The sequence below is a fragment of the Mastomys coucha genome, unplaced genomic scaffold, assembly GCF_008632895.1.
Source record: "Mastomys coucha isolate ucsf_1 unplaced genomic scaffold, UCSF_Mcou_1 pScaffold21, whole genome shotgun sequence".
Taxonomy (NCBI): domain Eukaryota; kingdom Metazoa; phylum Chordata; class Mammalia; order Rodentia; family Muridae; genus Mastomys; species Mastomys coucha.
The window spans coordinates 167,321,408-167,332,321 of record NW_022196904.1 but is presented as its reverse complement, the minus strand read 5'-3'; positions in this window follow the sequence as shown (position 1 = coordinate 167,332,321).

Genomic DNA, 10,914 nt, shown 5'->3' with positions numbered 1-10,914 from the left:
TTTGGAGGGGAACCTGGGAAAGGAGATATTGTAAATAAAGAAAACATCTGATAAAAAAAAAAGGCAGTCAGTGGTGAATGAGTAATTCTAGGGGTGATAGAGAAGACAGATTCAGAGAGCTCAGTATAACACTGAGGAGAAAATTTGATGATAAAGCTACGAACTCTTTACCTTCGCAGGAGCTTAAGAAACAACTGCACAGATGTTGCTGCATGAACACTTGTGGGCTATAAAGACTATAAATGACCATGAGAATTATGCATTGTGGAGGCAGAGACTATGAACTACTACTGTGAAACAGGCAACCTAACGGATCGCCTTTCCCTAACTCTGGAAATGATGCTGAAGAAGTGAAACTGGTAGACGTTATTGGTATACTCAAACTTTATTCCATCCTCTTTCAGCCTGTTCAACTCCGCCTGAAGCCAGGTGCCTACTGGAGTTGGGATCTGGGACCTGACTGTCACACATGGAATCCCCAGGTCTCAAGGGCTTCAGGTGAGCAAGGGTGGATGAGGAGCAAACCCAGGTTCACATTTTGATGATTATTTCCCAAATTGTACAGAAATATTTTTGTACAGAAAAATATTATACGAATAAAGGAGAATGGGATCACAAGTTTGAGGGACTCTGAATTAGATGAATTAGAAATCAATGTGTTATACGTTGTTTAAACCAAATTATATAATTGATGTTCTTTAAGAACTTAGATGAAAACACAGATACTTCCCTACCAACTGCAGCCTCTGCTTTCCAGATATTCTGCATTTGTCAGTTATTTTTCCATACATGTCAGGGTGGGGCCTCATCTAATGTATAATCTGGCTTTCTGGAGTAATGTTTATTTTTCACATTTAGACACATGGCCTTGTATCAGTTGCTGTGAGTGCAATGGCCTTCTGTTATTCTTGTTGAGAGCCTCCGGTTCTATGGGGAAAATTCAATCTCCATTTTAGTCTATAAATATCAAATATTTAAGATCCAGCCCTCTTGTTGCCATAACTGTGTCTGCACAGAGCAGAGTTAAGCTCAGGACATTGGTTCCCTCTTACCTCAGGAAAGGGCCTTACAAATTCAGATCTTTGCCATAACTCTTTATCAGATGTACAGAATCCAAGCCTAGTGAAAATATAATTCACTTCTCCCTTTCTCCCCAAAACACCCTCCAAAGCTCACTATACAAATAGAAAATGGTGTATATAGTCAGGTAACAAACATGTGGCTGGCCACAGATACCAAGAATAGGTGAATTCCAAATAGCAAAGGTAGATTCAAAACTACTTCTTTTCTGTTTTCATCACCCACTACACTGAGCCTTGGATGACTGGGAAAGCAAAGATTGCTGTAGAAGTTAGAAGCCCCCTAAGGAAGCTTCTTCAATGATAACCGCTGGCTCTTACATTCTCCGGCCTGTGTTCAAATTCTCTAGGCAGTTTACACATGGTGGCTTGTTTCTTCCCAAGGACTTCCTGAAGAGGAGAGTACAATCATGTTGTGCGATGGACTCTGATGGAAGCAATTTTCAAGATAGAGAAAAGCATGCTGGACATTTACTTGGGAGTGCTCTGAGTGTCCACAGTTGGAGAGGAAAACAAAAATACTATTATGCCTGTTTTATGGAACACACAACTGAGACATAGAGGTGTTCCAGAGCTTGAACAAAGTTTCACAAGCGATGAAACTGAAATTTGAGCACTGGGTTATTGGGTGCTACCATGGCACCCAACACTGGTATTGGTATATCATAGTCTACTTAATAACTACCCTGTCATAGTTACTGGGTTCCCTCTGCACTGATACTTTAGAGAGAGTGAAGTTGCGATGGTCTCTATATAATGCACACATGGTCAGCATCTCTCCCGTATATCCCACTGAATTTTCTCTTGAGTCTACATGTGGTGACAGTTGGGTAAGGAAGGTCCACTCGGGATGCTCAGCACCCTTGGGAACACATTTCAGAACTTGTGAATTATACACTGCTTGTTTTCAGGATGGAGTTGTCTTGTAATTTGGCTCCCGACGGTAACTTTTTCAGGAGAGATATACCAAGCCTTCTCTGGTTTGGCATGTTTAATTATTCTACAACTTCATTAGTTTTTCTAAATGTAAACTCTAAAAAACTGTGTATGTGTTATGCAATCATTGCAAAAAATATGAAATATTGCAAGCCTTAAAATACCTCAAATTTATCATTTCTAGAACAGAATGCTTGTCGTTGTCTCTCATTACCCCTGTCAGAAAAAACTCTATCAATCTCTGCTAAATGGCACCGACACCCAAGTTAACAAGAAAAAAAAAATCATTCTAGATTATGTTCCCATCCTACACATCTAACTCCTCAGTGACCTATTCAACTTTCCCTCCAACAAATACATCCTGAACCACTCGCTGCTTCCCACCATCACTGACCCTCATCACACCATCATCCTCCCACCTTCTCTGGACCACAGAAAATATGCGCAAGAAGGTTTCCCTCTCTTCTGCCACTCTTGCCTCCTTGAGGGATTTTGTACCAAAAATAAAGTGGTGCTTAAAACATGTCTGTGGTATCATATTCCATTCCCTGTAGAACCACGCTGTTGCTTTCGTTTGTGCATATGAGATGTGTACAGACGAAGAGGGGCCGGGTGGGCCTTTTCCCCCAGCACACTTGATGCTTGCCCGAATTGTCAGTTTGCTTCCCAGTCCCTCACCATCTTATCTAGAACAGCTCATCCGATCTTATCTCTCAGCCTGCTTGGTTTTCTGCATGGTATTTGGCATCCACTGAAATGATCTGGTACATTTTCTGTCTGTCTTGTGAGAAAGTCCACAAGAGCAGGGATTTTCTGTGTCGTTGCCTGCACGTAGCCCCTTGTGTCGGTCAGTGTTTTGGGAACGGGGCCTTACTACTCATGGCAGTTTTCCTTCTTTAAAAAATTATAAATCAATCATATTATAGTATACTTGGTCTGCCTTTTAGAGAATTTTTCATTTTAAAATAATGACAGCTATAAAAATAATGCACAGCATGCTCATATAACCTTTCAACCAGCTTTTCCCAAATATTGATAACTGATAAACAATTTTTAAACCAGAAAATATCAATTCAATATTTTTTATTATTAAACATTCTACAGCTCTCATTAAACATTTTTCAACCATTCTACTAATTTATCTTTTATTTGGTAGAACACAAAGATTCTGTATTTAACTTAGTTGTCATGGTTTTCTTCAAATCTAGGAAAGTTTCTTAACTTTTTGTTCCTTCATGATCTTGAATTTTCTATTAAAATTCCCCACAATCTGGAGTACTCTGACATTTTCTCTGGAGGAAAATAAAAGTAAAAATTTGGGGTAAGAATAGCATTAATGTGATATTGCTTGGCCTGACTCATATTGAAAACCTTCATTGTAGTCTGTTGTAGATACTGACTAGAATATATTGTATTTTTCAATACCATTTTAACATACATATGCATTTATACATACACAGCTGAATATATGTCTATCTACCTATATCCTCCACTCTTACTAAGGGACTTTGTAGCCAGGCAGCTCTGGATTTTACTGGTATCTTTCTATGTCCTTTCTTTTTAAGTTCCTGAGAGGATATTTGAATCCTATGTTATCCTGGTGTTTTGTCTATATTCTCTGTGGATGAACACACACACACAAACACCAATTATGAAAAAAATCTACAAATGTACCAAGTGAAGGCATCAAACACCCAGTTACTTTACATTTTTGAAAGTTGACAGAAATGGGTTGAATGGTAGTTTTTCTGGCTATAGTTGGGCTCATTCACATGTCTGAGAACCGGCGGGCCACTGGCTGATTTAATGTGACCTTAGATGGAAGGAAGAGCCCCTTGATGCCACATCAAGGGGAAGTCAAGTGGAAGGCACCATGTCATTTTCTTGCGTCCTATTAGACAAGGTAAATCACATGGTCAGCTCAGGCTCAACAGGTAAGGAAATTACCCCATTTCTCTGGAGAGAGGAAATGGAAACTCACATGGAAAAGGGTGTGGACACAGGCAGGGGTGAAGATTCAAGGTCATTTACACGAGAAGTTCTCCTAACCCATGGTTCTTTTTCCACTAACAGTTTTAGTAAGGTATAATTCAAAAATAATACAATTCACTTATTTAAAGAGTATATAGTTCATTGGTTCTAACTATATTCACAAGGTTGTACAACAAACAACACAGCCATTTTTAGAATAGTATTGTCATCATATGAAGGAGCCCTATTTCCGTTAATCATTCCTCTTAGTGTCTAAGTTCCAATGTAAGGGTTTTGGAGGGACACATAACTCACACCATTGCACATATTTGCTTATTGAATCGCTCACATCACCGTTCCCTCCTCTGCCTGGAATGAATACTATTTTGGAGAAGCACTCTGTGCTGCTATTGAGAGTATCTTAGAAAAATTATTTTTCAAGTATTGAATGTAATGCAAATTAATCACTTATATTCCTTATCTTGCATAGTTATTTCATCAGATGAGTACTCTTTTGAAACTATTTTCAGAGCAACGGGGTCTTCTGATCTGTTTGCATTATTCTTGGTAGAAAAGATATTGCAGTTGCTTGCAATTTCATAAAGAAAATTTCTTTATGGCTTCTCACTTTGAGATTCTGTTAGGGAGAATGTGAGAAGAATCTCATATTTAAGGTTCACATAGTTTTGGTGGTTTGAAGGTTTTCTTATGTTCCCAACTGCCCTTGTATTTTTATTATAGAGAGAATTGTTTCATGCCCCAACTCTAAATTTAAGTTTGATTTGATTGATTATTCGCCAAAATACCCACAGTAAAAATTCACCCACTTTCTTGTTTTGCTTTGCTTTTTTGAGACAGAATCTCATTGTGTGGACCAGGCTGACTTGAGAGAGCCTCCTGCTTCAGCCTCCGAAATGCTGAGATTACAGATGTACAGCATCACCCCCCTCTCTCCTCTGTGTGTGTGTGTGTGTGTGTGTGCAATAACTTACTTCTTTGCTAACTATGGGGACTCAGATTTTGGAGTTTACTGACAGGTACAATAGCCAGTTTCCTCCGTCCGCTTTATGGATATAGCACTGAACGCTCTATACACTGGAAAGCCCCTTCATCCTAGGGAAACCAATTGGTCACCTTATGAGTATTTTAGAAAAAAGTACCTGCTATTTGCAGGACATTGGAATTACAGCGGTGAGCAGACACTGGCACCGTCTTCATGTCCCTTAGATAGGTAACGAGACCATCTCTCCAGCCTGGGTAGGTGAGCAACCAGGAGTAGGTTTGTGGCCAGAGTTGTATGGCTAAGAGCAAAGACACGTGAAAGGTTAAATAAGAAAAAAGACCCAGGATGGCACTTTTTGCAAATAATCTGAAACATTTTGACTCTTTCCCGACTCTGAGTCTAAGAAAAAAATTTCTTACAGTCCCTCCCCATCGGTCTGTAACCTGCCTCTCTGGTCAGACTAGGACTTGAAGCAGCCTGCTGCCCTGGAAAGTAGCACAAGAGCCACAGGGAAGATAAGCAGCCAGAGCTTGCATAATGCGTGCACACTAAAGTACATGGCCCGTCTGCCTGCCTGGCCTGTGTTCCTTCCCTTCTATCCCTCCTTCTTTCTTAAGCTGTTCTGCACTGCCCTGGGGAACAGTGGTGTGACAAGGATACATTGCTCTGATTAGGGACAAATAGAATACTAGAACGACCAGGCTACAAGATGAATTATGGGGGTAATGTATAGATGATACCAAAGCAGTGTATGTGAGGAGCAATACGATGGATGGAAATTTTAAAATCTTGTTGTTTTCATATTAGCTATAAAAATGTGCATGTGTGCAATTAGTCATTTAAAAGAAAGGCAAAACATGGAAGTGTTATGCATATTTCTTAGTAGTGGAATAAGTTATGATACATCTAACTGGGCATGGTGGTGCATGGCCATAATTTCAGTATTTGGGAGGCAGGAAGATGGAAGCTCGTTCAAGGCCAGCCCAGTCTCCGTAATGAGTTTCAGCCTAGCCAGAGCTACATAGCAAGATCCTGTCTCAAACAACCAAAAAAGTTATGGTATATCCACATTATTGCAACATTGTTATAGGGAAAAGTTGTTAAACAACATTCATAATATAGTATATTTTAAAAAATCTATGTGAATGCATTGAGTAAACACAGTATATAATATATGTTATGTATGCATATATATGTAGTATATGTTATGGTGAAGGGGAGAGAGAAAGACAGAGAGACTAAGTAACTAAATATAAAAATTAAAAAATATTTTTTAGAAGCTCTGAGATCTATATGCACCCAGGAAGGCAGAAAATTTATTGTGAGAAGAATAACAATTTTTTTCTGAGCATCTAACACATGGTGGCGTCTCCTGTCATCTGTCTGACCCATGTGACTCAGGAATTTGTTCCCCGTGTCCTCTCCAAAAGGGAATAGACAGATATACAGGTCATTCTAAGAGCTGAAAAATACTGTCCCTCAGCTGGCATCCAAGACCTCCAAGAATGATTAAAAATATTGTCCTGGCATCGAGAACTTCAGTGGTAGCAGCAAAAGCAGCAACATCCAACTCCAAAGGCTGTGACAGGCATGGCCACAGTATGTTTGTGTAGTAGAGTTCCAGGCATACACTAGAAGAAGCCATGCAGAAGAGGCCACTGTTGGACCTGCCAGAGGAAGCATGCTGGGAAGTAGGAGCTGTCCATTGGGACTTTGGGGGGTGAAACCTACGCTATATCTTTGTGCTTGCTACCTGGGCTACACTGGTATAGTCAGAGAAAAAGAAGCTAAACGAAGAGGAGTATTGAAGACTTTAAACAGAGCTGCCACCGAGAGCGCAGTTCTGGTAACTGCTGGCCTGCCCTGTGGTCCCAAAGTCCTGTGTTTGTGCCAATCCCAATGGCTCCTACCAGCCTGTCTTCTTCATTGACTGAACTGGGTAGAGAGCAGAGTGCCTGGTGTGTTCAAACTGTCCTATTGTCTTCTATAACACGGTCCCTCACAGCATTTATTCCAGTGTGTGCTTGATACGTTTTGTTGAATTTAGTGATGAGCCTGAGCTCCTTATTACAGTAAGGTAGGAAAGACGCAGTGAGATCAGTCCAAGGCATAAGAACTGGAGACTCCCCCTGAAGGATTTGCGCACATTGTATTTCTGATTCTTGAATCATGACCACCTACAGAAATGTGGAGTTTGGGAGGATGGCTGTGCATGAACTGTTATGGAGCAGTGACCATGAGTGTGAATCCAGAACTAGAGGGAGAGGCAGCTAAGATAAAAACAGAACAAAACAAAACACACTATTGATGGACTCAGTTCTAAAAAGAAGCAAGCCCTAAGTCAGTAGGTTGACATGAATTCCTGAAATTACTTAAAAAAAAATCATACAGAATGGAGGATCTGAAGATGTTGAAAATATGGTTTGCTGGCAACAAATATCACAAATTCTGCAAAATAGATGTTAGAAGAAAGCCAATGCTGTTCACAAGCACAGTGGAAGAAATCAGGGAAGGTTGGAGGGCTTCAAGGGAGGAGGAAAGGATTCTGTAGACGTCAGACACAGGAAAGCACGGAACGTCGACACCAACTTCCTATCAAAATCAGGCAGAAGATAAAATGGCACTTTACAGGGAACTCTATTCTAACAGAAGGCATCCCTGACTGGGACACTTTCAAACAAGGCATGTGAGCGGCGAGAACAAGGGTACCACATTAATCATAAACTCTGGTGGAATCTTCCTCTAAGGAGACCTAAAAGGATTCCCAAGAGAAGCTGTGACCGCATTGGACTTTAACTGACACCAGCCTTTGATTACAGCACACCAGGCAGTCAATCCCAGGCTAAGATTTTGTGAAACCCAGGGTAGAGTTTACTTAAGGGTGGAGGACTGTCTTTGAAACAGAAAGTTTATAATGCTAAAAGTATGCTTTTATCAGTAAACAAGTGCAGAGGGCAATCTGACTCAACATTTTAAGGAAGGTTCTGGAAAGGCAGATTAACTGTATTTTCGGATAACACTCAGCGCCTCTGTACAGCGTTAACACAGCTGCTCCTCAGTCAAGTCATGTGAACCCACACAAGCATACCACAGAAGCCAGCACAGGCAAGGGTTAGACAAAATGATCTCTTTTGTACCTTAAAGATAGTGAGTGTATCTTACTCTGGTCAGTAAATGATCAAGAAAACAGATGTTCAAGTTGAGCTGGACTACCAAGTGGTTTCTGGTCCTGTGGTAAAAATTAAAGTGTTTTGAAGAGTCAAAAAAACCATTGTTAATGTAAAATTTATAATAGATCAATTACACATTAATAGACATACAAATGAACAATTTTAGTAATGTTATGTATTTATTTATTTATTTTTGGTTTTTCAAGACAGGGTTTCTCTGTGTAGCCCTGGCTGTCCTGGAACTCACTCTGTAGACCAGGCTGGCCTTGAACTCAGAAATCTGCCTGTCTCTGCGTCCCAAGTGCTAGAATTAAAGGCATGTGCCACCACTGCCCAGCAGTAATGATATTTTTAAAAGCCAGAAAGCCATTGCTTTATATTTTTGCAATCCTGTTTTATAACTTACCTATACAAAGTGTTTTCAGTCTTTTTGCATCATTATTGAGATTCAGAGTATACACTGCTCCCGCAGAGGGCCCAAGCTGGGTGTTTTCAACTGCCTGTAATTCCAGCTGCAAAGGATCTGACATCTTTTGGGGCCTCCACAGGCATCTGCATTTGTGTGCACATGTCCATACAGGCTCACATGCACACACACAATTAAAACAAATAAATAAGACTTGATGTGCCAGAGTAGGAGGGTACCCAGGCAGGGGCCTCCACCCTCTCAGAGGAGGGGAGGTAGGGGAGGGACTGTATAGTAATCAGGATGTAAAGTGAATAAAAAAGAAAAGATATTATTATGTGACTTACATATATAATCAGCCAAGTTTAATTTTGTTTGTGTGAGTATGGGGTCTCTTAGTAACTTAGACTTCTTAGCTGCCTGTTACTGTACATGTCTATTGACTCCTATGTTCTAGTTTATCCTTATCTCAATACTTTACCTTCTGGAAATTGCCAAAATATATATATACCCCATTAGTTTTATTCCATTCTTAATTTATTCCATTCATATTTTTGAAAATTTTGTTCAATAAAAATAGAAACAAGATGGAAAAAAATTATAGTCTAGAAAATGAAAGATGACCTGTATTTTCTTTTATTTATGAATTCTTATTCTTTAATTATTATTGTTTTATGTATGTATATATACACATACATACATATGAATATATAAATACATAAATAGAACATGCTGAACTTATTTTATGTTGAGGCTAACTTCTTGAGATTGGATAACATATTAGGGTGCTCATTCTTATAAATAAAAATACCTCATTCTCCCTTAAAAGAAAAAACAAATAAATAAGTAAATGAAAAGTGTGGGCATTATTCTTTGATGATATACTAAAACTCAACCATTATTAAGTTTAAAATATTTATTTATTTTGTGTGTGTGTTGTGTTCATGAATATGTGCACATATGCATACACATAGTCACATGCATGTGCGCAAATGTCACTGCATCCATGGGAGAAGTTTCTTTCCTTCCATCCTGTGTCTTCTGGGGACTGAACACAACCTCCTAAATCAGGCCTAGCAGCAATCACCTTTACCTGCCGAGCCATCTCACCAACCCAGTATTAATTGGTTTGTTAGAAGTTAATTGCAGTGGAAAACTGAACCCAGATTAACTTACTAGTCACATTCTATAAAAGCAAGTGATTTCTCTTGCACTTTGACTGTCCCCAGTCCCTGATTTTAGGAGATGCTTGAGTGTAATTGTGAGACTTATTTCAGGTTTAAAGTTCTGTTCGGTAATGTGTGATTTTGTTTTGTTTTGTTTTGTTTTGTTTTGTTTTGTTTGAGACAGCTGTGTAGCTCAGGCTGGCCTAGAGTTTATGACCTACTTAGCTCACCCTACAGAATACTAGGATCACTGTGGCATGCCAACATGTGTGGCTTTTCAACTTTGTTTCTTTGAAATGACAGGCTTGCATCATTATTTTTGAAGAAAATGTCTGCCAAGTCCTGCACTGCATATTGCCTGTCGTTCCTTTAAGTTCAAACTGGTACTTGATGAGAAAAGCAACAAGGGGAGGGAGCCCAGTTCATCCTCATGCTTGCATTTCCCCAAGAAACCTTTAGATTTGTAATGAGGCCACAGTCATTCGTGTGTGCTTCTCACTCATCACTCAGGCATTAAAGAGACATGTTACCTCTTGATTGGCCAAGACTTGATTACATTAGTAATCTTACTGACCCAGCAAGGACACTTAGGTAAAATTGACTTTAAAAAGTGTCAAGAGTGTTAGATGAAGAATCCAACGATGGCCATTGCTAAGGCTCCATCTGCTCTGGCCATCTTTGATGTGTAATGTAAAGTATTAATCCTATGGTGACCAAAGCAAATGGCTTCTTAGTATTATTATGAAAATAGTTTTTACCTTGAAGTCCCTCCAAGAGTGTCTCAAGAACCCCAAGGACTATGGGTCACTCTTCAATGGCTGCATCCATTGAATAGACTGAGCCCTGCTCATAACATTTCACCTAAGATAGCAAAGAAAATACAGTCTCATCTGTCTACCTATTCACAGACCACATGAAGCTCAAGAAGGAAGACCAAAATGTGGATACCTTGGTCTTTCTTAGAAAGGGGAACAAAATACTCATGGGAGCAAATACAGAGACAAAGTGTGTAGCAGAGATTGAAAGAAAGGCCATCCAGAGACTGCCCCACCTGGGTATCCATCCCATGTACAGTCACCAAAAGCAGACACTATTGTGGATGCCAAGAAATGCCTGCTGGTCAGACAGTGGTGGCGCACACCTTTAATCCCAGCACTTGGGAGGCAGAGGCAGGTGGATTTCT